Source organism: Pipistrellus kuhlii, unplaced genomic scaffold, assembly GCF_014108245.1.
Source record: "Pipistrellus kuhlii isolate mPipKuh1 unplaced genomic scaffold, mPipKuh1.p scaffold_m20_p_2, whole genome shotgun sequence".
Taxonomy (NCBI): Eukaryota; Metazoa; Chordata; class Mammalia; order Chiroptera; family Vespertilionidae; genus Pipistrellus; species Pipistrellus kuhlii.
This window is the reverse complement of record NW_023425515.1, coordinates 45,624,321-45,649,045: the sequence shown is the minus strand read 5'-3', so window position 1 is coordinate 45,649,045 and position 24,725 is coordinate 45,624,321. Positions and strand designations below refer to the sequence as shown.

Below are 24,725 nucleotides of genomic sequence, written 5' to 3'. Positions count from 1 at the left end.
ATGCTACATATCACTGCCTCCACCACCACCACAACTACCATCACCACTACCGCCAGCACCACCATCACTATTACCACCACCATCATTGCCACTACTACCACCATTGCCCCTACCCCCACTGCCATGACCACCCCCACTATCACCACTACCACCACCATCACTACTACCACCATCACCACTACCCCCACTGTCACCCCTGCCATCACCACTACCACCATTCACTGTCAAAAAGAATGCGCCCCTGACCCTGCTTCACCACTGTGGTCCCTAATTTTTAATTCAAAGTCTAAGGTGGGTGAAGCTAATCGACCTACATCCTGTTTTCAAGAAAAAAGGAGTGTGAGTATCTATCCTCTTCAGATTTTAATCTGTACATTAGGGAATTCTCTCAACATATGTAGTTGGAGGAAAGGGGCAGTCAGACAATGGCATCCCAAAAGATGGAGAAGGAGGAGGAGAACAAACTAGCAATACAGCTTGAAACAAATATTGAAAAAAATCGCTGTGTTCTCTGAGCTGTAGCCTTCTTGTCCATAAAGTGGCTCCATTTTGTCTGAATTTCATGGAGGAATGAGTGTGAGACTCCATTGTCAACTGGAGTGTGAACAAATGGAATCATCATTGTCATTGTCGTCGTCGTCGTCATCATCATCATCATCATCTTAAGCATTATTCTCTAGGAGGTGAAACCTGACTCCCAGCATAGTGCAAACTGAAGGGGTTGGCAGAGATCCCTGTCTCTACCATAGCGTCTTCTCTTTCTCCCAATCCATATTTCCTCAGCCTCACTCCCACTAACATTTTGGACCAGATAACACTTTGTTGTATTCTCTGTATTGTGCATAATGGAATATTTAGCAGCATCCTCCCAAGTTGTGACAGCCAAGTGTCTCCAGACATTGTCAAATATCCCCTGGTGGGCAGAATTGCCCCTCATTGAGAACCATTGCTGGAATTCCATCCCTAACATTTTCCTATTTCATCACCACCATATTGTCTAAAGGTGAGATGCTCACAGGCTTATGTCTATAGTTTCCTCAGTTCTCCTGCTGCCCACATTGAAAAAAAAAAAAAAGACTTAGACTTTCCTTCTGCAGAGAGACTTTCCCTCTATGTTCTAGGATCATACAGAACACCAGGGCTCCCTCTTCACCCCTGCATAAGGAGGCTCGGAGGAGGAGAAGGGAAATCCTATTTAGCCTAATATTTATTTTTTAATAAATGTTTAATTTTCTAATATTTCCCAGTATGTATTCACCTCTTGGTCTTTGTTTTCTTAGCATGTTCTCCCTTACTCCAACCCCTCTACACTTGCCCAAACCTTACCTTTTTTTTTTCTCTCTCCGTGAATTGACCAGCATTTCTCCCTTTCCAGAATGTTCAGTACCCTAATTCAATGCCACACTTTACACTGTGCTCCACTCCAAGTATAAAATAGCAGTGGGGGTAGAGAAGCTGTAAGCCTATAATAAGATACCCTGTGAGAATCCTCATCAGAGAGATGTTATAGGGATATCGCTGGTTCCTCCATGCGGGTCTCTCATAATTATGCTAAGACCCTCAGGAGAGATGCCTGAATCATTCCTGAGCAACTGGTTGGTTTTTATTTTATGAACACCATGAATGAAGTCACTTACCAGGTTTGCCCTTCCCATTAGCTGTTTAAAAGCTCACAGCCAAATTTGTGGTCCACAATGGCTTTTAGGTCACCCCTAGCACATGTCTTTATCGTTCTCCTAGTTTAGTCTCATTGCTGGCTCCATTTTATGCCCTTACCCTGTTTTGTTTCTTTCGTTCCTTCTTTAACTTATGTTCCTGGAGGTTGCCAGTATAATTAATCCAGTCTTATAGTTGAAGGAATGAAGACACAGAGAGATTGATTCCTTGTTCAAGGCCACACAGCTACCATACAACTAGTGTTCAAAACTAGGACTTTCTGGCTCCAAATTCTATGCAAGTGTGTATCTCAATCTGAACTATGTACAAAGTACTCACCATCACCATCATCGTCAGCATCAATATAGTCATAATCTCCAGTGTCTATACCAGAGCATCAGTGGATGGTAGAAGCCACAAAAATAAATATGGATTATTTTCTTGGGGTAAAATGTGTTTGGCTACTCATAACCATTAGTTTTATATTGAGATCAACATTAATATATTAGGGAAGAGAGGGTAAGATTAGCATAATTATTTAAAGTGAAAAATCAGAATTCCCACAGGTCTCCAGGCTCTTTCAGGCTCTGCCCCAGGTTTGTGGAATTTAGGCAAACCAGAATATCCACCTCAAAATACACCTTTTTGTATTAAAGAAAAAAACCACAGGCCCAAAATGGTGTCACTTGTGCTAAAAGCACATAATACCAACTTAGATTTAATAACTGATCTGATTCTAGTTTTCATCCCTTGGAAAAATAATCTTAACTTTCTGGTCAGGCACCAATAAGGTAGTCTGTCTGTAACTTTCTGGTCAGGCACCAATAAGGTAGTCTGTCACATGGGCCCTCTCCATTTCTCTTAGAAAGAACAGGCAATCTGAATAATAAAAACTCTTCCCCTTCTCCTCCCTTAAAGAAAAGACATCCCAGCCCAAAATAATTCTTTCTTTTCTCTCATTAAGATCTCCTTTGCCCCTCCTTTCTTCCTATAAAAACCTTCCATTTTGCAGAACCCCTCAGAGCACCCGTCTAGTTGCTTGATGGGATGCTGCCTGTTTTGGGAATTGCTTCATAAAACCAATTAGATCTTCAAATTTACTCAGTAGAATTTTGTTTTTTAACATTACTATGTGAATTATTTTGAAAGCCATTGAAACCCAGCAGATACATAAAAATCTCTAAAAACAGTGTACAAGTTTCCCTTTTGTATGTATAAAGGAAATTTCCATTTATAAAGATTGCTTCCTCTCCATCTGCCAGAAAGAGAAGGACTCTTACAATTCCTATCAGTGGAGAAAGCACCAACTGAAATCTGGATAACAGACCTTTCTAAACAACCGGTGTTTGCCATACTTTCCCTGGTTTCCTTCCCAAAACTTGCCTCTCTCATCCAGGAGACCCAGATCTCTTTTCCTTTGTTGAACTTAAACCCAAATTCTAAATTCCCGTTTGGGTTACATATATAGTGTTAATATATAATGTTACATGTGTACATATATAATGTTAATAAACTTCTATTTGTTTTGCACACTAGTCTGTCTTATTCACAGGGCTCTAGTTGAAGAACCTAAGATGTGTATGAAGGGTAGCAGAATATGTCACCCCAATATATGCTTCTTTGACATAAGAATTATTTTGAGGAGATTATTTTGGAAAAAAAACAGCAGACATAGGAGAAGCTCTAAAAACAAAAGTACAAAAAGATAAACTTTCCTCTCTTGTAAAAGACATTTATATTTAGAAAAGAAGCCTGCCATGCTCTGTACCTGGAAGACAAGGATAACTATATCACAAGAAACCAATCAATGGAGAAAGCACTGATTTAAATCTGCAAATTGCCGAAACTGGTTTGGCTCGGTGGTAGAGCGTCGGTCTGCGGACTGAAAGGTCCCAGGTTCGATTCCGGTCAAGGGCATGTACATTGGTTGTGGGCACATCCCCAGTAGGGGGTGTGCAAGAGGCAGCTGGTCGATGTTTCTCTCTCATCGACGTTTCTAGCTCTCTATCCCTCTCTCCTCCTCTCTGTAAAAAAATCAATAAAATATATTTTTTTAAAAATAAATCTGCAAGTTACCCCTTACCTTTGTTTCCTCTGCTTTTTCTGGTAACCCCTCATAACTAGCCTCCTCCCCATCAACTTGTTTTTGTTTTGTTTTGTTCTTTAATTGACGGTATTTAAGCCTGTGGCTGTGGAGGAAGAACAAACTTTTCTCTCCCCTCAAGGTTCTTCTGACTGGTCTAATAATGAAATAGACATGAAACAGATTAGCTAGAGAACATAACCACACATATATTAGTATGGAAGCCCACATGCACGAGAGTCAGAAACCCCAATGCAGGAGAGGTGCAGAGAGAGAACGGAATGAATATAAGACATCCAAAGCTAGGGATGATTTAAGGTACATTGGGGCTTCAACAGGGTTATTGCAGATATGAAGAACAGACATTTAGTAAATAGAAGTTTTCCCAGTCCTATAGGTAGGCCAAAAGAAGCTATCTCTGAAACTGTCTTATGGGCAAGGCCTCAAATTCAAATTCTTCCAGGTAATTAAGGTCAGGGCAAAAGTTTCTCTTGAGCCTGAAGCTAAACTTGCCTTTAGCTCAAAACAATCTGCATACCATGGAGACACATCTTGGGTTGATTCACTCTGGCTTAGGCCAGCTCCGTGAGTTACTCAGTTTTCCTGGGTATCTCCCATGAACACATGAGGTGTCCATGTTAAGAAACTGTTTTTTCCTATTAATTTGTCTTTTTTTAATATGTATTTTTAAATTGATTTTAGAGAGGAAGGGAGAGGGAGCAAAAGAGATAGAAACATCAATGGTGAGAGAGAATCATTGATCAGCTGCCTCCTGCATGCCCCCCTACAGGGGATTGAGCCCACAACCAAGGCATGTGCCCTGGACCAGAATTGTACCCAGGGACCCTTCAGTCCGCAGGCTGACGCTCTATTCACTAAGCCAAACAAACTAGGGCTAATTTGTCTTTTTTAAGAATATATTTGTTTATTGATTCAGAGAGGAAGGGAGATAGGAAACATCAATGATGAGAGAGATTCATTGATCAGCTGCCTCCTTCATGTCCCCCTACAGGGGATAGAGCCTTCAACCCGGGCATGTACCCTGACCGTGAACTGTGACCTCCTAGTTCATAGGTTGAAGCTCAACCACTGAGCCACCACAGCCAGGCAATTTGTCTTTTATTACATAGTAGGGGTGTCGAACTCAATCACAGAAGGGGCCAAAATCTAAAATCCAGCCTAAATCGTGGGCCGAACGGTTTACTGAACAGTCATAAACTGTCATTGTGATGGAAAGGCTGTGGAGTGCAGTGATGACAACACAGTGCGGGCGACATTGCAATTCCTGGCGGGACAGATTTGGCCCGACGGCCTTGTGTTTGACACATGTGTTACATAGGGTCTCAGCCAAGAACCTATAAAGGTATTGATAAATTATTTTTTTTCCCCTTCAAGAGGGAATAATTTTTTCCTCCTAATGAGTAGAAGAGATATTTTTCTCCTCCACAGGATCTTCCATACCATGGAGGCACATCCTTTTTTGTGTTAGAGATAGTTGGTAGAAAACAAGAAGTTCAGGTTCACAGGAGAAGGGGTGAACACAGAGTGTGGTGAGGGCTGCTAGGTATCCTTGGAACTTCCTCCAGGTTAGGATAGACTGGAAACTGAGATAAACTGTTTCAATGCATATAGACAAGGTTGTGACAGGAACCCTTCATATCTCTCCTAACCCTGCCTTCAGGTAACTCTGTCAAAGCTTTTATTCTTGTGTTTCTTAGGAAAACTTTTATAAAGTAGCCAGGCTCCTAAACTGCACCTTTCCTGGCCGCAGTGCATCTTGCCCAAAAGTGGAATATGACAGTGGGTCAGTTAGCACATTTCCTTTTCTTGAGTGGTTCTCAACCAGCTGCATCCTGGAATCACCTGGAAAGTTTTAACAAATGCTGATGCCTGGGCTTCATTTCCCAGAGGCTCTGAAGCTCTAATGTGCTCAGAGGTACAGTCAGGTATGGTCAGGGGTATAGTAAGGGGTGTTAAAAGTCCCCCACCTCCCCGCCAAGTAATCCAGTCTGCAGCAGGAGTGTGTGGACGAAAAAGGGGTGCTGTACTAAATCTAACCTAAAGTAAACACGATCATAAATTCCTAACTGGGCAGGCAATGGTGCATATTGCTTCCTTAGTAAAAGGTTTATCTTCCCTCTTAGCGAGCCCTGCCCATTGTTTTTGTGCTTTTAGGTTAACCTACCTTAGAGTCTTCAGAGGTGAACCACCCTCAAGAGAGTCCATAATCGTATTAACTATCCTGTAATCCAATCCCACCTTGTTTTGTCCCACTTTCATGTAATCTTTCTTACCTTTCTTTCTGATTTCCACCTGCACAAAAGAAACTGCACAACTGTCATTCTCTGAAACATTTGAAATCTTGCTTCCTAACAATTATCATTAATTCAGCTCTAATAAACTCTTATTAAAATTTTCTACAGGTTTGAATGTTTTTACGGCAAAAGGTGAAAACCACTGTTTCAGGCCAGTGACCAAGACTCCTGCGGCCAGGACTCCTGGCATTGTGCAGGAGCAATTTTTAATAGACTTGAGCTGCAGATTTGCCATCACTTTTCCACTGCTTGTTAAGAAACTCAGAGTAAAATCTCCCTGCTGAAAGCCCCAGGGAGAAAGAGTTCCGTTTTGATGGATGAATTTCAGGGGAGAACGGTTTGATTTGCCTATAAAGTCATTCTTAAGGGTAGGTGGGGGTTTTTTCTTGTCCCTTGAGAGATTTCTTAAACCATATGAGATGAATTGGGCTCCAGCAGCCGAAGTTGATGAAATGCAGGTACTAGGGTAGAGCAGTGTAAATGGGAAGCCAGAGGTCCAACTGCTGGCTCCACTCTTGAGCAGTTTCTCTTTTATACAGATACTAGAGGCCTGGTGCAAGAAAATTCAAGCACTGGAGGAGGAGGTCTCTCAGCCCCGCCGGCCTCCTCTCGCAGTCCGGGAGCCCTCATGGGCGGGAAGCAACCCAGTGGTGAACAGATATGAAGGGTTCCTGTTCCTAACTTGTCTATATGCATTGAAACCATTTATCTCAGTTTCCAGTCTATCCTAATCTGGAAGAAGTCCCCATCACACCTCTGCTGCTGCCACTGCCAGCAGTGCAAGTCTTGGCCAGACCTGGTTACCTGAGCCTCAGGCAGCCTTGGGTGGCTGGGCAGCCACCATCTGAGGCTTGCCTGTGCCTCGGGCTGGCCCTGGGTGGCTGGGGAGGCTCAGGGAACTGGGGGACTAAGGAGGCAGATGGGTGGCAGAGCTGAGGGGACTGGGCACCACCATCTTGTGGCTGTGGGTGTGGTCATCTTTGAGGGCAGTCAATGAGCATATTCCCTCCTTATTGGCTGTGGGCACTGCCATCTTTGCCATGGCATGAGGGTCAAATAGCATATTCCCTCTTTATTAGATAGGATTTCTGCAATAGTCTTGAATCCATCCATGCTCACAATTCTCACTGTCACTGCCTTCATCCAGGCTTTGTATCTTCCTGTTACAGGACAGTCTCTTAACTGATTGTCCTGCCACCAGCCTTTCCCATCTCCAATCACTCTGCTCATGCCCAAGAGATCATGTCACTTTCCTGCTTTCAAATTCCTATTGCATCTGAAATAAAATCCTCAGAACAACTCAAAGTCATTCATGATCTAGTTTATGTCGACCTTCTAGCTTCACCTTGCAATTTCTCCCTAACACCCCACCCTCCATGCTCTCCAGGGCACAGCCAACCAGAATGACTCATAGTTTCCCAAGCTTGCTGTTCCTCCCATGACCTGGGGTCATTGTTCAGAGGGTTCTGTCCTTCTGGAATATTATCTTCACCTCTTTCTTCTCTTGGCTAAATCCCACTGGTTTTTAAGAAATTTCTTTGAAGCCTCTGGTCCAGTCCAAGTGCCCCTTCTCTTTGCTCTTACAGCACCCCAGGTGTAGACCTCAGTCACTACTCTTATTACACTGTATTATAATCACCTTCTTGCTTGTCTACACTAGACTGTAATCTCTTCAACATCATCCTAGCACCCAGCCTCATGCTGACAGATGAGTAGTGCTTATTATGATTTACAATAAAAGGAATCCAAAGAAGTCCCCAAATGCACTTATTTTTGCTCACTGCCTTCTGGCAACTGGGGTAGTTGGTGTGCATGGACACTAAGACAAAAAATCTTAGTGCTAAGTGGCAATTAATTTCCCTGTATGTTAATAATTTCATGGGAAAATAGGAAAGTATCAAGTAATTGCTAAATGATCAGCACTATGGGGAATAAGCAAAAAATAAGACATAGTTGATTCTGCTCATGCAAAAACCATTCCTTTCCCTTTACTTCCACTGCCATAGATGCTCCGTGGATACATCCCAGAGGAGTTGTCACCTGAGCATGCCTATGCCTTTACACCACCACACTGAGTAGCTGGAGGGCCAGAATCACACTTCACAATCCCTCCAAGACCCAACTTGCCTTGGGCAGTGTTTGGAAAATGCCCAGTTCTGAATTATGACAAGCTAAGGATATGGGACACATTCTGAAATGTTTGCCATGGGGTCAAAAATTACGACTTTCACCTCTGATGATGATGCTTTAAATCCTTTCAGAAATAAGGCAAGCAATAAATAACTGCAGCCAAGATATGGAAGTGTCTATTGATAGACGAATGGATAATGAAGTGTAGGTAAACAATAGAATACCACTCAGCCATTTGCAACAACATGAATGGACCTAGAGGGTAGTATGCTCAGTGAAATAACTCAGACACAGACAAATACCATATTATTTCACTTATATGTGGAATCTAAAAAACAAAATAAACAAACAACATAGATACAGAAAATATTTTGACGGTTGCCGGATGAGAAGAGGGTTGAGGTAGGACGGTGAAGGGATTAAGATATGCAAACTTCCAGTTATAAAAACAGTAACAAATTGTAAAATACAGCATAGGAAATATAGTCAGTAATATTGTATTAACTATGTATGGTGTCAGATGGGTACTATGGGTACTAGACTTATTGGGGTAAGGTCACTTCATAAGTTATAATAAATGTCTAATCACTGAAATGAATGTTGTACACCCGAAACAAATATAATTATTACATGTCAACTATAATTTAAAAATAAAAATATTTAAAAATAATAAATTAATAAATGCAGAAGAATAAAAATATGCATAAAATGAATAATATACATATGAGTAAGAAAATGAAAAATATTTTATGAAACCCATTATCTCTCACTTATTCATTTGTTCACTCATTTATTTGCCAACCCACCCTTCAGTCAACCAACCATCCCCCATTGAACAAATATGGATGTGCCTGGGGCTGTGCCCAGGACTGGGTTCAGAATGACAAGTAAGACAGGAAGTCTTTGCACTCATGAATGGGCTTACATTCTGACAGGGAAACAGACATTTAATAATTCTAAGCGTCACTGGGAGAATAAGAAAGGTGATATGGAAATATACCTTACACATAGGTTGGCACTCATTCGCTCACTCCCTCACTCACTCACTGGTTCATTCCCAGTTCTTAGCACAGAGCCTGGACCTTTAGAAGCACCACTACATGTTTATTGAATGAAAAAATGAATGAATGAATGAATGAATGAAGGCTGCTGCCTACCTACTGTGCAATTAAGAAAGAAGGTTTTACCTGAAAGTTTTACTTGAAAGTTCCCAAATTGAAATTTACATATTTTTTAAAGCTTCTGCTTTCCTCAGATCTCTGCAGTGAGCGGGAACACAAGCATGTGTCATGTCGGAGTTGTTATAATGTCCTAGTCATTAGGACCTAGGGATCGGACAGTCATGTCACTGCTGTAAACAAGCACATTTGGTCAGAGATGCGAGTGTTCAGTAACACAGTCCCCAGCGCTTAGCCAAAGGAAGTTTAACTTTCAATGACAAGGAAATGACATTTCCACCACCTACCCCCTCCCCCCCCCCCCCCACTCCCTAGGAGAAAAAACAAAAAATAATCAGGATATGAAAATTTTAATGGTAAATAGGATCCAGCTTGAACTGAAAATGCTGCCTTTTCCCAGCCTGTGAGTCTTCAGTTGGCAAGCCCTGGGCAGCGAGGCCTCTCCTAGCCCTGGGAGCCCCAGCGAGTCCAGCCAGAGCCCAGAGTGATTTTATAAAAGGATTGGGCTCTGTGTTTTCTAGGGAAACTTGAGAGGGGAAAGACAGCACGGGCAGGCTTTGTGATGTCAGTATGACCTTGGCCGGGGCTTATTCCTCTGCCACCATGAGTCACCTGGCAGACAGACTCAGCCCGTTGTGAGCTGGGTTTTATAATACTTAACCTTACTTGAATTCTGTCGCAGGTGTGGTAAGCTGTCTCTTCCCATTCCTATTCCAGTCTGGATCTGTCAAAGCATCAGTGGGTCCAGAAAACTGAGGCTGGTTCCAGGCATTTCTGCCTTCACTGGTTCTGAAGAAAAGATCCAGGCCATGGGCTGGGAATGTGCTTCTAGTCCCAGATGTACTATAGACTCTCTTTGTGATCTTGGACCAAGTGACTTCGTCCTCCTACACGTCACTTTCCTCATCTGTAAAATTGGAGCTGGTCTCATCCAGAAGTCTAACTTTTTGGTTCCCAGTCTAAAGTTCTTAAAGGTAGTCCGTGTCTGTGATTTCAAAAGGCCTGATACAAATTTCCCACAAAAGGAGCTTACTAGAAGTATTGAATTGTTGGCCTTTGACCAGCATTATATCAATGTTTTGGGGTGCTGAATAGAAATCCCTCTCAGCAGTCATAAATTTATTTAATAAATAATGGGGAAATAAATTCATTTTAACTTTATATGTTTAGTTCATTTAGTATATAAAATACGTATAGAATCTTTGTAAATGTGAGGCTAAGATGAAGGACATTTTTAGAAAGTATTTTTGGTGCCTAAATAGCTCTTCATCCCTCTCCCTCTCTCCACAACCGACAGCAGCCACCTGTCCCTCGAATCAGGCTGCAAGCTCATTTCAGACGAGGGCACAGGCCCAGCTGTGTTCTCAGAAAAAGTTTGAGAACTTGGCAATTTGAGATTCCGATCCCTGCTTACCCAGAGTATCTCTCAATAAGCACTTGCAATTCACTTTTATCATCGCCCCAGTTTCCTTTTCTGCAAAATAATGTCTATTTTTGTTTATTCCAGATAAAGCATTCATCTGTTGGATACAGTATGGGAAGAGGCAGCTGGTGGAACTAGAAGTACAGTTCTTGAAGTGTGCCCACCATATGTGTGCACATGCACACACGTGTACACACTCACAACACACACTAAGATGTAATCTCCTACAAGGTACTGCCCTGACCCACCTAGCCCTCTCTTTGAGTCCTTAATTTCTGGCATGAGCACAGTAAGAGTTAGCAGTCATAGTGTCAGAAGAATTTGCTGTGTTTAGAAATTGGGACCCTGGAAAGGCTTTGAAGATCATCAACCTGCCCCTTCTTCCAGGTGAAACTAGAGAGAGCTTGATCTCAGTGTGGGTGCTGAGCTACACGTCCTTGATGGCCCTGGAGAGGATGTCTAGGAAGGGTCGCTGGACTTGACCATAGGGCTGGGGAGGGGAGAGAAAGATGCTCTCAGACATTCTACCCAAACACCTCACATAGCTAAAAATGATTCTTTGGAGCCAGGGTGAGAACCCAGAGATAAATGTGATGGATAAAGTTAGGCCATTATAATCAGGACTTCATCTCTTGGTGTGATATTTATAGAAACTGTGCATAAAAAGTAGCTCAGCCACCATTCCCATCATTGCCATCATCACCATTACACTCAAGGGGGTGCATCTGCTCGGTGCCCTGAATGTAAAGTGCAGCTTTCACATCTATATTCTTATTTGAGCTTCATAATCACCCTGCAAAGTGGGCCTGGCAAGGACTATTTCTTGCTATTTCTTGCTGAGCAACAGCAACTCCAGAAGTGACTTGCTCCAGGCAGTCAGTACCAGCAATAGGACTAGAACCAAGGCCAGTTGACTCCAGTCCATTGTTCTTTCCTCTGCAAGCTGCTACCTTACTAAAAGCACCTTGAGGCCAAAGCTGGTTTGGCTCAGTGGTAGAGTGTCAGTCTGCGGACTGAAAGGTCCCGGGTTCGATTCTGGTCAAGGGCATGTACTTTGATTGCGGGCACATTCCCGGTAGGGGGTGTGCAAGAGGCAGCCGGTCAATGTTTCTCTCTCATCGACGTTTCTAGTTCTCTCTCTCCCTTCCTCTCTGTAAAATATATTTTAAAAAAATAAATAAATAAAAGCACCCTGAGAAATGGTGGGAGCTGGGAAGGAGCCTTTCTGGGTGGGCTAGGCCCCCACTCATGCCAAGGACAGAAGAGCAGGGCCTTGTGCCCTGATGGAGGCCTGCACGCTCTCTGGCTCCTTTGGAGTCACTGATGGTGCTCCTTGCTCCGAGGGAAGCAAGTGATTTTCTGCTTCACTTACTTTGTTGATTGCAATTGAGCTGAATCTTCAAATTGAGTTTGTCAGAAAAATTGGTACAAATTATAGATGAGCCTCCTGTTCTCCATGGCTGGTTGGAGCTTAGACACCTCAGGGAGGCCCACAGTTGGGAGTGTCTCCCTATGAGGTCCAGCCCTCATTCCCTGGTTCCCAAGATTTGTTTATACTCTGAGGAGCAACCCCTCACCATGAACGTCTCTTGCTTTCCTCAGCCACACCTATCTGTGCATGTTCTCCTCCTGCAACCTCTCTCCTGTGCCTTCCTATCCTTTAAATCTGTGCAGCCTAGTCTCAGAAATGTGCTAGAAATACCTAGAAGTCCAACAAGGATGCTCCAGTGATGGGAGGCCAGGCCTTCAGCCAACCTCTTGGACACACCGTTCCTACATTCCTTTTCTGCTTCTCCAGCTCTCTGCCTGCGGCCTGGAGAGGCTCCCACTCTGCCGATCCCAGCCATGTCCCTGGCAGGGCAGGCTCTCACTCTCCAGTTTGAATCCTTGCACAGTTCCTTCTCACAACTTCCCAGCCTACCCCAGGAAACCACAGTCCTCCTGGCTTTTAATCATTTTTGTTACATATTCCATGTATCCTCGACTGCAAGTGACCTCTTATTTGCTCTTCAAATTTTTTAATAAGACTTCGCTGGCTAATTTACTGTGGCTTTGGAGCATGGAGCATATTAGCTACTGTATTAATATCATCAGTATTGATTTCTGAATTCTTCAGGACCTAGCATGGAGACTGGTCCAAACAATCATGTTGGCTGAGCCAAGGGGAATCACTCAGTGAATGATGGCATAAGGCTTTCCAGGGGCTGCCTTCCAAGCAGGGTTCTCCTTCCAAGGGAGGGGCCAGAGTAGCTCCACCAGTGTAGGGCCACCCAAGTGTTGCACTTAAAGGAAGCTGCACATCAGCTTCTTCACAGACTCCTTGGGATATCAGTTGTGACAGATATTTCAAATTGAGCTTTGTAGGGGTCAGAAAAGAGGCATAGGGTACACTGTCCCATGCCCCAAGCAATACCCCTTCAAGCTCAAGACCCAGCTCTGCTGCCCCATGTAAGGGCTGAACAGGTTTCTAAACTCCACTGTAAGGAGGAGGGAAGGCTCTTCCAGTTGGCCACCAAGCTCTCAGGAACAGACTTCGGAGGAGTTACCCCCTTGCCTAAGAAGTCTTCCTTGATTTCCCTTCCCCATTTTTTTTTTTCTCACTCTCTCAGAGGCCAGGGTTTATACTTTTGAAAGGCAGTAAATCTTTCCCATGAATTAGGCTTATTAAGCCTTAAGCAGGTAACAAAATTGACTTTCTTTCAGGTGAGTGTAGGATGAAGCTGGGAAGGCTATGATGTTTAAGAAGGAGAGAAGACATTCTCTTTTCAAAACTAGAGAGTCTTCTAAGCTGGTACGTTCTGAGCATGTATTCTCATCACCTACTGATCCCCAAAGCAAGCAAAAATGGAGATGTGACCATCAGTTCATTACTGCCCTTTCAAAAGTTATTACTGATTGGATTTAAGAGTATGTAATGAATAATCTTAACCTTTAAAAAAAATGTTGCTTAATCTTTTTACTAAAAAGGTGATTAAAGGACTTTAACATAGACATACTGACGTGACATGTCCACATAGCATTCACTTTTAGGAAGGATTCTGTGCCAACTTAAAAAATTAATAGATTGAAATAACAGTAGGTTGTTGGGTTAAAATTAATCTAATGCTGTGATATTTAATTTGATTGCAGGTTAGAACTCATTACTGCAGGTTTATCTTTGACTCAAACTCTTTTTCACATAAAAGACTTTGGATTCCAAACACTGGCCACTCATGTGAAGCAATGAGCAATTCGATGCTATTTTAAGCACAAAAACATTGGACATTTGTTACCTCAAAGACATTTTGGAATAAGATGAGGGAAAAAGGAAGGAAGGAAGAGAAGAAAGGAAGGAAGAATTCTAGTGGTCTTTTTACAATTTATTTTTGAGAGATCTGACATATTGAACTTCTAGTGTTCTCTGAAAGGAAGACTATGGAAAACAAGATTAAGAAGTGCTTTAGTAAAAGTCTCTTCAGCAGTTTTCCTGCCATCAGTGTCATCTTTTTGTTATTGAGATGGTCTACTATCTGGTTGGCCCACATTCTGATCCTACACATCCTGCTTCAAAGTCCTCAAAGGAAAGTTTCCAATTGAGTTCTTGGTTCTCAGTCTCCTTGTTTTACCCTGATCTATATTTAAAGGGGTGGAAAAGGCAACTGAATTGGGTGCTGACCTTCTGTTTTTCTACCAAACCAGAAGCTGCACACTCTGTTCAATCTCTCAGTCTCTTGTTGACGTGATTTGAGCAAGTGTGTGTACGAATTTGACTCTCACCAATTATTTCTGCACCATTGGAGCGACGTGAAAGTATGTATTCTTGCTGAGATGCAGCGAGGGGTCGGGTCAGTAGCAACATGACTGCTCATTTCTATTTCACCTTGTAGAGACTGTTCTTTCAAGAGCACTTAAAAACAGTAGCTTTATTGGGACAAGTGGAAATGGTGTAAAAGCTGAGGTCGTTTAGTCTGGCAAAATAAGACTCAAGAGGACAAGAGAACTGTCCCCAAACATTTGAAGACTTCTCTGGGGAAGAGGAAGCAGAATGTTCTGTGCAGGCCTCAGGGTAGAATTGGGCTCCAAAGGTGGAAGTGAATCTGAGGAAAGTGTCCCCCAGGCTCAGCCATCCAAGGACAGTAGTTCAAACTCCCCATCAATGTTGTTCAAGCCAAGGCAGGATGTCTTCTTGACAGGTGGACTATAGAAGGGAAGGGCAGCCTTAGATGAGAGCTTACTTTCAGCTCCACACTTATGAGATTTTATGACCATCTTGCCCAACCCTGTCTTCATCAGTAGAAGAAACCTCCTCCATAACAGTATGATGAGCAGGAAAATGTTGTGCCTGGGCAATAGGAGAGACAAGTAGGTACTTGCCAAGAGCCCTGGAGGGGAGGTTGGGGTTCATGGGACAGGTAGACAGTAGCTTTCCAGCCCCTGAGCTTAGAGAGTGGCTTTTTGGAAAATTGGACTGAAATCCTTCTGAGCCAAGTTAAATTCCTGGCTATACTTCCTTTTATTCTAAAATTCAATTTCTTGGAAGAAAGAAAGAAAACTGGGGGTGGCAGTGGGGTTGGAATGAGGTAGAACAAAGATGAATCAGACCCACTTCTGCCCACCAGGTCCTACAGTCTGGTCATGAGTAATTCAGTAGAGGACAGTAAATTGTGAGTGTCATAGCAAAGGCACAGTGTGTGGGGCTCTTGGGACAGAGCATTAGGACTGGGGATCAAACTTGCTTGTATGCGTAGGTGGTGTTTGAAACGTGGGTTGAGTGATGGGTAAGATTTTGAATGAAGGAAAAGAGGTGGATATGAGTCTCTATTATAATTCTTTGGCAAAAATATTTTCTTTCCTGAATGGGTGATAAGTAGAAATATAAGAATGGTTTTACTACGTTTTTTTTCTTTCATGTCTCCAGGAACCCACCCCTCACCCTAAAATATGTATGTGTCCTTAATGTCCCCTTTAAGTCTAGAACCAAAGTCATCTATTAATGGACTCCAGGAAAGGGACCAGCAGAGGAACTAAGGGAGAGGAGATGAGGAGGGTCCAAGGACCATTGGGAGGAAGAAGACTGGAGAGGTCTTAAATGTGACTCATTTACAGATGAATACTGATATCACTGACACAATATTACTTGCAACAGGCACTGTGTTGGGAACTGGGTATCTTAAGTTGAAGATAACAGTGTCTGCCCCAGAGAGCCCTCATGCTGAGATGCTGTGTAGGCAATAGTGGTTAATATTATATAACACAATAATTCTTCACGTTCTAGTCTCATGCTCACCTAGCCCCTGCTATCACTTTCATTATTGGGTGACTGGTTTCTTCATTTTAGAGGTTGATTCAACCTTCTGGATTTCCCACCTGCTGTGGGAAGTGGACCTGACCTTCAGAAATAATCAACAATCAAGTAAGAGCCTTACTCCTCAGGAAACACAATCGTGTGGACACTTGATCTCTAAGCAGGGCAAACATAGCAGCTCATGAGTTAGACACAGACCTGTTTGCAAGCAGATCCCCATTTAATCACATGCTGTCTCAGACTTCCTTTGTGACCCAGTAGAAGCTCCAGCTTCTTAATTTATTAACCATAGCTATAGGCTTCTGCTATAGACTGAATGCACCCCACGCCCCCACCTACCAATTCATATGTTGAACCCTAACCCCCAGGGTGATGGTATTTGGAGGTGTGACCTTTGGAAGTCATGAAAGTGGAGCCCTCATCAACTGGGATTAGTGTCCTTATAAAAGAGACCCCAGGGAAATCCTCAATTCCTTCAACTGTATGAGGACATAATGAGAAGATGGCCTTCCAGGAACCAGGAAGAGAGACCTCACCAGATACCAAGTCTGCTGGTAACTTGATCTTGGACTCCCCGCCTTCAGAACTATAAGAAATAAACTCCCGTTGTTGTTGTTTAAGGTGCCTAGTCTATGGAATTCTGTTACAGCAGCTGAGCTGACCAGGCAGCTCCTCATTCCTCTTTACACACATCTGGGAAGTGGCAGGTGAGACAGCTCTGTTCCCACATTCACTGCAACACTCTGTAAAGTCATTTTCAGGAAACAGTAAGATTGCCTACCCCAGTCTGTCCTCCACTTCACTGCTGTGGGTCACTTCAGGGCTCCCAGAAACCACTTTGCACCTCACGTGCCAGCATTTTTACCCTCTGTGAGTCTGGGCTTCCTCTCTTCTTACTTGTTTTCTTCCATTTACATTCCTCTTTCTACAGAGCAAGCGTAGATGCTTTCAGTGTATCACAGTTTCAGTTAACTGGAGAGAGCAGTTGGCATTTAGGTATTTATTCCTATTTTTATATGACCATATGCAAATAAAACTGTTGATATTATACAACACAGTAATTACCATGCACTGCTTCAAATAACAACCTTTAAATTTTTATTTTGCAATAAGAACAGAGTCAGGCAATAGTACCAAATGGCACTTTAAAGAAGTATTTTCTAACTTGCGATGTTAACAGGGTTAAAGACCTGCAATGAGTGTACAAATCACAGATACCACTGCATGTAAAGCAGAAAGGAAGGAGACCAAGGCAGGAGGCTGAGTGTCTCTACCACTCTACCTAGTCAGTCATCAATTCGGCCTTTAACTATCAACTGAGTGAAGGCAAAACCTGAAGGCAGGAACATGAGGATTTTGTAATAGCTGTGCTGTGATTGTGGATGACAGAGGAGTCACCAATTCTGTATGAAGATGAGGAAAGCTTCTTGGAGGAGATGGCATTGTCCTATGATGAGTGGTCCATTTAGAGAGACTAAAAATAGTGATGGGAGAGAGAATAGAGGCATGAAAGTGAAGAAGGTGATACTTCTGGTGCACTGGCCATCGCCTCCTGCAGTCACCATTTCCATGCAAGCTAGACTTGAATGCTTCAGAGTCAATACCTCCCAGTTCCCCCGCAGAACCCCACCACTGGTGACTGATGGAAGTTGGTGGATAAACACCCCAGTTCCCTCTCTCTCAGGTAGAGACAACTCTGAAGTAGGTTCTACAATGTCTCCCAGAGTTCCCCAGTAGAATCAAACCTTGCTGCCCACAATGGGAACCTATTCAATAGTGTTCCCTTTATTACTTTCCATCCTCCCTGATTATCCTACTGGTATTTTCTTGATCATATATAAAAATACTTATACTTGAATTTTTATCTCAGGGTCTGTGAATCTATCCTAAAATCAATAATGTTTCAATAGCTGGAACAAAGAGCTGCAGGTGGGATGAGCTGGGCATATTTTGGGAGCAGAAATGCTCCAAAGTGGCTAGTGGTTTGAAGGTCTAGCAGAAAATGAGACTAGACTTATTTTGGGTCATGATGTAAAGTACCTGAATTCTGAACAAAATAATCTGACTTTTTTGTAAACAATGGGAAACCATGGGGTGGTGAGGGTGGTGAAACTTTCTTCCTAGGTCTTCAAGCATCTGCTTCTCTGGCTCAGGACCTAGTGGTGACATGCTTTCTTCTAGCCCATCCTCTCCAGAGCACCTGTTGGCTAGGGATTCACCTGAGATCCACTGTGCTGATGTCTACTTTGAGGAGAATATTGGATTTCCTCTTGGGCTTCTTGAGCTTCTTTGTGGGAAGGGCTGGGATTTGAGAGAAGGGCCAGATTCTTGGAACAATATTGGTGGCATTAAACTGAATTTTTCTTCAGAGGCAGAATAGGGTGAGTGGTTTCAGCCAGATTACAGTTCCTGTAATCTGAGAGGGAAAGTTTGATATAAAATAGTCCCCTCTAGTTTAAAAGAACCCTAAGAGAAGCCTCAAGCAGTGCGTAAGTTGGTGGATCATGGTCTCAGGAAGTCTTCAGAGTGGAGCTAGTTGAGTTCATCAGGCTAGTGCAGATTCAGATTTGGCCATGTGGTAGAAGGGCTCAATACAGGAATAATGGTAACTGTCTTTCCAGCCCTCACCTGGAAGCCACGAAACTCGGTTTTTCCCTATATGTCTCTGGTGCCCCTGACACACTATCTTTCTGCCACTGTCCCTTTATCGGAGCCCAGAGTAAGTGCCTGCAAGCCAGAGCCTTTATGTGGCTTATGTGGGTCTTTTAAGAGGACACTTGTATTTTCAGCAGCCTTTTATCTCACCTAGATAGACAGATCCCCATTGATTTTCACAGATAGATGTTTTGTGGGCTCCCCTTCCCAGCATAAGGCTGAGACCCCTCACTCCTCAGGGGGGACCTCTGAAGCTGAGATATCCCTCTCCATTCTTAACTACCACACATGGGTTTGGGGCCAGCCCATTTTCATGTCCACCCTTCCTACTAGTCTCAACATGGCTTTTTCTTGATATTTTTAGTTATAAGACTTTTGTTCAGCTATCCTTCAGATGGTCTCCAGGTTTGTTGTTCTATAATTTAGTTGCAATCTGATGGAGTCATGGGAGAAGGTAAGCACAGTGTCCACTTACTCTACCATCTTGACTGGAACTCTCAGGTTTTTTTGTTTTTTTGGGTTTTTTTTAAATATATTTTTTATTGATTTTGTAAAGAGAGGAAGGGAGAGAGATAGAGTCAGAAACATCGATGAGAGAGTCATCGATCAGCTGCCTCTTGCACACCCTCTACTGGGGATATGCCCACAACCAAGGTACATGCCCTTGACCGGAATCGAACCCGGGACCCTTCAGTCCCCAAGCCGACGCTCTATCCATTGAGCCAAACCGGTCTTGGCAGAACTCTCAGTTTTGACATATTGATAAGGGGGTTGCTCTCTGGAGGTGTTTTAGTCTCAGGGACATTATTGGGAGGGGTTAGAAGAGCCACTCCAGGCCCAGTTCCTAGGATGGATCCTCTGCTCACAGCAGTGGTGCCACCTGGAGCCACCTTCTGTGGTTATGAGCATCCCTTCCCTTCTGTCACTCCTGACACTCAGGTCCAATAGCAGACCTGTCTCTAGTCCTGGGACATTATGGTATTTGTGGAGCTATAAATACATGCTGGGGCACTGTTCACCACTTAAACACAGGGAAGTTGGGCTGATCTAAGAGTATCAGTGTTAGAGAAGGATGGATCTACAGGACTGTCTTAATTACTCCACCCACCCTAAGGAATAAGTCTTCTTCTGCTGAGCTACTGGTTTCTGACAGGAGGGAGTATGGCCCATTCAACAGGGGTGTGTAGGTGTGTGTCTAAGGAAATTTACTGAAATGGCCCTCTCTAACATTTTAGAATTCCTTCACACTTGCCCAATCATCTTCCCCTCCCACACCTTCCACCCCCAATCTAATCACACATTAGTTTGCCCATGGAACACAATGTGCCAGTGCCCAGCCAACTCTCGGGGAATTGGCCAGCGGTCAGGTTCAGCACAGGCTGCCTCATGAGGAAAGCCGCTCCTGAAAACCCTTTATTTGTGAGGCCTGAGATACACACTCCTGGTGCCAAGGGGAAACGTAAGTCTAATGAAGGAATTATTAATGTGCAAACCTTAAATATAAACAGACTAAGGGCTCAGCAAAATCACTCTCTCAAACACTACCCAGAAGACTGATTCCCTGCCAGATGGGGTGCCTCACTCCTCTTCTTGCCAGCCCATTCTAACCTGGACTGTTCTCCTAGAGGAAGTTCTTTCTTGGATGGAGTTTAGGACTATTTGTTCATGAATTTGACCTCTGGTTCAAGATGTGTTTTCTGGCAAGCCCAAAGCCCTACCCCTTGTTCAGTGGGCAGGCAATTGCTGCTCTTCTGAGTTCCTCTCTGAAGGGTGTTTCTTGGCTCGGTTGCAATGTCTTCTTCTGTGATCTTTGAATTATTCAGAATTGACCTCCTTAGGTCAAGAGGACACCTAGTTTGTGCTGGGCACTGTGGAGGGAGACAAAGAATGAATCCACACAAGAATCCAGCCCTCTGGTGGCTCACAGTCTAAGAAAGGAGATAATATCCATCTGCAAATAAGTGCAATGCACTAAGTACCTGAACAGAGGTACAGAGGGGGCTCTAGAGATTGTAGGCAGGAATTCATAGTATGTCCAGCTTGGTGGTGCTGATGATGGTGGTGGTGGTGGTGTGTATGTATGTCTGTGTGTGTAATGTGGGAGAGGGATGATAAGAATCAGGAAAGACTTCTGGGAGCAGTGGCTTTACATAAGGTTAAGGAGAATGTAAAGCATGTGGTCAGCTAAAGATGAGGAATGGGGGCCCCAGTGTGTTGTGAGAGTTATCTGGCCTCATACCCTGAGATAGAGCAGGTGCTAGAGAGCTAGAGGCAGCAGATGAAGAATTGGGGCATGTGGATTTGAGACCTTGGTAGTTGTCCAGGTGGAGGTGTGGAGCACGCAGTGCTGAGTGACCATGTCCTCCTTGGTCTGTGCACAGCAGTCTGGCTTCCTGGAGCACACCATGTTTTCTGAGCAGGCTAACCCCACCGTCGGCCAGCAATGTCATCTTTGCCCGCATGCCCATGGTGACTTACACTAAATACTCACAGCCCTTCTGGCTGGGGGAGTGCAGCTATACCTGGCAGAATGTCCACATTGATACCGCCCACCTCAACCAAATGAGGCCTTTCCTGGAGAATGAGGCCCAGCTGCAGTGGAGAACTGTTCTTCCTCACCTTCAATGCAGTGAGCATCTCCATGTAGCAGGCCCAGCACCAGTCCCCTGGAGCTGAGTTCTAGAGGCCAGAAGTCTGACATGAAGGTGTCAGCAGGCCAATGCTCCCTCTGGAGGCTTCAGAGGGTGGTCCTTCCCACCTCTTCCAGCTCCTGGTGACTGCTGGTACTCCAAGCTTGCGGCCACATCGTTGCAGTCTCTGCCCTGACTTCACATTGCCTTCTCTGCATGTCTGCCTTCCTTCTTAAAAAGACCTATCCAGGGCCCATCCACATCCTAAATCCCTTTGTCCTCCTGGGGCCAGCTCCTCAATGGTCTTTCCCTCCTGGCAGAGGCAGAGGCAGGGCCCCTGGGCTGCTGTGCTCAGCAGTGAAGTCCAAATAAAGAAGCTGTGTGAGCTGCAGCACAGGGAGAAGTGCTGTGTGGTGGGGACCCTACTCAAGGCCATGGAGCTCCAGCCTTCAACCTGCAAGAGGTCAGCAAGGAGCACAGTGAGCTCACCACACCTCCTTAGAGCAAGTACATCCACCCAGATGATGAGCTTGTCTTGGAAGAAGAATAACAGTGTATCAAACTGGAAGTTATCATTGATATGTTCAGCCTGGCCACAGGGACGGTGCTGGCCGTGCTGAACTCCATGAGAGATAATGGCAAGTTCTTGGTGGAAGACCATTGCTTCCCAGAGTTTGCTCCTCAGATGCCTGCACCACCTGGACAGGTTTGTGCTGTTGATGTCTGGTCTGGGCCTGGGTGAAGATAGAGGTGAGAGCCTGCAAGGCACCTAGCCACTGGTGAACATGGTGATGGGGCAGCTGGAGGATGAGGGTGAGTAGGCAGTGCCACCCACATCTCCCGGGTCATCCTTGCTAGGAACTTCCTCAGCCATAGCACCCAGAGCAGGGATTCCATCAAAGGCTGAGTATCTTGCCAAGAAAACCCAGGCAGCCAGTGTGGAGGCCTTCAAGATGCTAGATGAAGTCCTCCTGCCACTGAATCCCTTGGCACCCGTTGACTATTTTTAAAAAAAAAATTATGGGGGATAATCCAGAGAAGAGTGAGCAGGAAGATGAAAAAGCTGGGGCAGGTCCCTGAAACTGGGAAGAGCCCAGCTTGGCAGGTGTGTGGTTGCAGGATAAACTGCGTTGATATTGGAGAGATATGGGGAACCCCTTCTCAAGAGGCTTGAATGCTGCATTATGAAAGTTAGACTTGTGAGCTGCATCTTTCATTTTCTGTCAACATCTACTAGTACTCAACTTCACTGTGGAAGATAAATTACAAAACGATCATCAATTATTCCATCCCTGTATTCATGTCTGCTTGCCATCTACCTTCCACTATTCTCCTGCTCTGATTCTGAGCCCAGCCATTAACTTGCTTTGCCAATGGGATGTTAACAATGGCATAAAAGTAAAGGCTTGATTGCACATTGGGGTTTGTTCTCTCTTGCTGCTCTTGGAATGGATGAGCATGCCAAAGAATCCAAGGTCCTGTGGAGGAGCGAGGAGTACTGACCAAAGATGCATGAATGAGTACTTGCAGAGATCAGAATTGCCCAGCTGTACCCAGCCCAAATTGTCAGCTTATAGAACTGTGAGCTAAATAAATGGTTATGGTTTAAACTTCTAAGTATTGGGGTTATTTGTTATGCAGCCAAAGCCAATTGCTATAGGAACAAGCCCAGATTGGAGGAATCCAGTTTGGGAGGTCCTGGAACATGGGAGAGCATATTTTGCATGTGGGAGGAATATGAATAATTGTGGCTGGAGCACAGGCTATGGTAGGTTGCCCCACACATTCTTCCTGTCCCCTTAGAGGTGGAATATATTTTTCTTCCCCTTGAATCAGGAAGGCCATGTGACTTGTTTTGACCAGAGGTGCAGAAGCAAATGCAATGTATGCAGAGAGCTGAGAAGCACTCACACTTTGGAGTTTGCCCACCTGCTGCTCTTGGGCCCTTTTTCTGCTTTGTACACAAGGCTAGCAACCTGGAGGGAAAGAGATTCGGGTCAAGAGAGGTCTGTGTCTTTCTGACTCAGACAAGGCCATTTTAAACGTAGTCCTGGCCAACCCACCAATTGACATCAGACACGTGGGGAAGTCTCACTGAAACAGCCAAGCAAGGTACATTTCAAACCAGAACTACCCAACTGAGTCCAGCTTAATGCTAGTCTATAATATCAAGGGCTAAATTTATATTTATTGTCGCACTAATTTTTGGAGTGGTTTGTAAAAATCCCCTCCTGTGCTGGGCCAGGGTCCTCGTGAGTTCCCAGGGTCCATCAGTGAGTTCCCAGGGTCCTTGCCTTCCAGCAGCAAGAGGAGATTGAGATGAGGCATGTATCCCCAGTACTCAGCCTATGACCTATATGGTTTGGCTGTGGCCAATGACCCTACCCTCCATCCAGGTTCTGGCAATCACTTCTTCCCATGCCCAACTGCTCATAATGCTGCCACCCTGGGGTTCTTCAACCTTCCTTAGCACTGCCCACACTTTTGTCTCTGTCCCATTACCCCATCTGAGTGGCCACCTGTTTCCTGGAAGGTCTCTTCCTGGAACAACTTGTTCTCTGGACAGGCATGATCTACTGACTTTTTCAGTAAACGGACATCCAGTTTGGGATGAGTGGGGCAAACCTCCTGCTTTAAGGGATTCTTCTCTGAACCTCCCACAAAAGCTGCTTTTGACTTGGATGTTTGGAAAGTCGTGCTGGCCAAGGACACTGCCAAGGAGCTGCCTTCCAAGGCTGGCTCTTGTGCCATTTGGAACGCTGTTTTCTTCAGGGAATAGTCACCGTCCTTTTCCCTGCCAACTCCCCAAGTTAAAGAATGAAAAATGAGCCCTTCCAGTGCCTTCTGGCACTGTTCCTACTCTGGAGAGAATTTCTCTCTCAAGCACTTTTAATCAAGCATTAGGCCACTCATTAAGCACATCAGAAAGTTGGTTTGCCAAGGACCTTTGTTAGTGGGAACGTGGCCCACCCCATATTTTCCTAACAATTGCCCATGCTGCCAGGATCTTCCATGGACATAACTCCCACCAATGTGAGGCTCGGTGCAAGGCCTTGTACCACTGATAATAGCAACAACTGACGGCGCTGATGAGAATGGTGTGAAAGGTCAGGCAAACTGAGGACCACATGATACTGCCATTGTCTTTAATGGAGAAGCGTTTGAACTTCTGTTGAGTTCATATAAGAAATTTTGAGTTTAGGTACTCCAGGAAAAGAACTAACCACAACACCATGCTAGCAAGCCCTTACTACCATTTTTCTCCACTGTCCCTGATACAGGACCAGAGCTATTCCCTCTGTCTGGGGGGAGTTCCCAGGAGCTATTCCCTCTGTCTTGATGGAGCAGTAGTAATTGCTTGGAGACAGAAG

The 24,725-nt window shown here is 44.3% G+C and overlaps 1 pseudogene; it reads left to right on the top strand.

The window, feature by feature from the left end:
• LOC118722460 lies at positions 1–22,364 on the top strand (annotated as a pseudogene).
• Positions 22,365–24,725: the final 2,361 nt, after the last annotated feature.